We start from the raw sequence: 3,278 nt of genomic DNA on the forward strand, positions 1-3,278 counted from the left end.
TTCTTAAAAGTTAACTTTTTTTAGATGCATATATCAATCTGTTAAAAAAAACAGATGAAGAAGACCTGGGAATTTTACTCTGAAATGGCGTACATATTTCACGAACAAATGTAAGATAACAGTTAGTTAATTTAGTCTTTAGGCATGAAATTGATGGTAAGGTTGAAATATAAGTTTGAACTCTAATTCATATAAAAGACTGGCTTTGCATGGTCCAATATTTATTCATAAAATTACTTTTTAAATGATATTAATTAAATGATTTTAAATCATCTCATTTAGTGTAAAATTAATATTGTTAATATTGATAAATTTTAAGTGGTATTTATTAAATGATTTTATTTATTTGTGTGTTTTATTTTCATTGTATTTAAATATTTAATTAATGTTTAAAAAATTATTATAAACGAATGTAATAATAAAGGCACAATGAAGAGATTCAATTTTTTTACGAAATCAGAATTTGTATATAGAATTAAGTACTCTTACGATTAAATTAAAATATAAAAAATATTTTAACATAGAATAGTATATTGCTATTTCAAAATATGACCTCTTATTCCATTTACTTTACCACAACAAATATTTTGTTTACTATATACATATGAATAGCTTGCACTTAAAATAATGCAAAAAAATATATTCTATTTTGTATATTGAAAAAAAGACGAAAAAATATATCATGTCGCAGACGGAAAGAAATATTAATATTATTTTATATATTCGACACTAATCTGAATATAAATATTATATACTATTTTATTAAAATAAAAATTTATTATATATATATATATATATTTCACTGGTGACAAAGTACTCCCTCCATTCCAAAATAATTGAATTATTGGAATATGACACACATCTTAAGAAAAAAATAAAGACATAAATTAGTCATTTTTTTTTTATTTTTGCCCTTTTCAAACTCCATGCTAACTTCTCAACACTTATTTAATTCATTCTTGGAACCCAACCTTTAAATTTAATTAATGAAGGGTAAAATTGAAAAACGTTTCCAACATCTATGTTGATTAGTGAACAATTCAATTTTTTTAAACATTAGAAACAAAAAAGGGTCAAATATACACCTGTACTATTGAAAATAATTTAAATATATCTCTCGTTATATTTTCGGGCTAAATATATCTCTCATGTTATACTTTCGGTTCAAATATACCCCTCTCATTATACTGTGGTACAGATTCGCTCTTAAGTTTAACGGAAGAACACTTGAAAATATCAAAATTAAATAACTCATTCCCAATTTAATATATCTAATTTTTTTTAGAAATAAATAAAATTTTCAAATACTAAATTGAGGTTTTTTTCTTAAAAATGACAATACAATCTAAGTACTAATTTGAGTCTTTTTTTCTTACAAAATGATAAGACAGAAAATGCTGCAAAATAAAAAACAAAAGACTCAAACTAGTTGTCACGATCCTGATCCGCCGTGACTGGCACCCACTCTAACTCTCCGATGGGAGAACCATTCTAAACAGCCCAACAACAATAATCGCAAAGTATACATAAGCTTAAAGATACGAAAGCAGGTTTACATCAAGAATAAATGCTGAGTTATCATAAACTCAGCAAACGTCTAGTTATCAACCCAAAATATGCGGAAGTAAAACACATCCTAAAAACTGAAAATCGTCTATACCAAAACTCTAACCAAATGTCAATATAAGAAGGGGAAACACTACCAAAAGAAGTCATAATACTAAAGAGTTGTCTGAACATCTAAGTCCCGGGCGAAGGACTAGACAAATGAGAAAGTCCATGGCAACATAACAGAATAGCTCACCCTTGGACTTGAACAAGATTTCTACTCCTCTAGGCGAGATGTCTCCGCAGCCAGCTGAATATACCTTGTACTCAATAAAAGATAGAGCAAGAGTAGTATCAGTACACAAGAATAATGGTGTACTAGTAGGATCACGCGGTTAGCCATTAAACGGATCATAGACAAGTAAACTCAGCACAATAAGCACATACATATAGAATAAGTCAACCAATCTCATGTTCAACCATATTCAGCAAGATCACAACTCAATATCTTCAACATGTTATAACTTCAAATAAGGGTCTTCTTAAGGGACCTACAAACAATCAACTTTGTGTCGGAATGTGACACCTAATCTAAATATGTATCAGAATGTGATATTCGATCCAAATATATCGTATCGAAACGTGATCCTCGATCCAAATATGTGTAGGAATGTGACACCTGATCCAATCATACCATAATCACAAGTACATTCAGTATTTACAATATTTATATCAGTAAGAACAAGTTCATCACCAAAAACAGGCCAAAAAGTGATCATTTCACACATAATCTAGCATATTTCCATATTCATATACACACATGCATATCATGAAGCAATTTAACAAGTATATAAAACACATACGGAAAACTAGACCATCACCTACCTCAAATTCAAGCTTCAACAACCTTACAATGTAATAGTCTTCCCTTTCTGGGTTCGTTCTTATCGCTCTTGGTCTAGAAACAGTAAGTACATATAAAGGATCAACACAATGACCTAACTATCATGAAAAATAACACAATTATCATCCTACGCCAAACCCATGATCCTAACCTCACCCTAGGGCTATTTTCTACCATTAGTTTTCAGTTCAAACCCTCCCCTAATGATTTCTAACCATAGCGTTAGGTTCTAGGAATCAAAGGATGAATTTAGAGAGTAAAATCCTTACCTTAAGCGTGAAAATCCATGAGAAATTGATGGAATTCACCCTAGGTCGCCTCCTGAAGTCTTAGAAATTAATTTTGCAGAAAAAGACTGTTTTTGGAGTTTTTCCCGACTTAAGTCGCAACTATCCCGCTCTGGAGGGAGAAATCCCGCTCTAGCGGGTTGCATGAAAACAGAGAGCTTGGAGTTTGAGCTCCAAGCCCCCATTTCACAACATACCCTTTTTTCAAGACGTATTAAAATATACTCTTCACGCTAAGTTCAATTCCAGGAGTTTTACTCTCCCGAATGCGATTCCGCGAAGCTGTAAATGCTCCATATCGTCTTGGCTATCAGTCTATCCAATAAAATTAGAGATTTGACCTCTCATCATTCACATCTTCACCTGACTCAGAATTCGTCTAACTCTGACCTAGACTAAATTTTTCCGAAGTTATTACCCGAAGTTTTCTAGCCTGAAATCTTTCCCCATTGGCCTATTTCTAACGACGGGGACAGATCGTTACACTAGTATTTAAAAACTTCATGTATTAGTATTTAAAATTATGCAATGCATTTTGT

This window comes from Solanum dulcamara, chromosome 8 (assembly GCF_947179165.1).
Source record: "Solanum dulcamara chromosome 8, daSolDulc1.2, whole genome shotgun sequence".
Taxonomy (NCBI): Eukaryota; Viridiplantae; Streptophyta; class Magnoliopsida; order Solanales; family Solanaceae; genus Solanum; species Solanum dulcamara.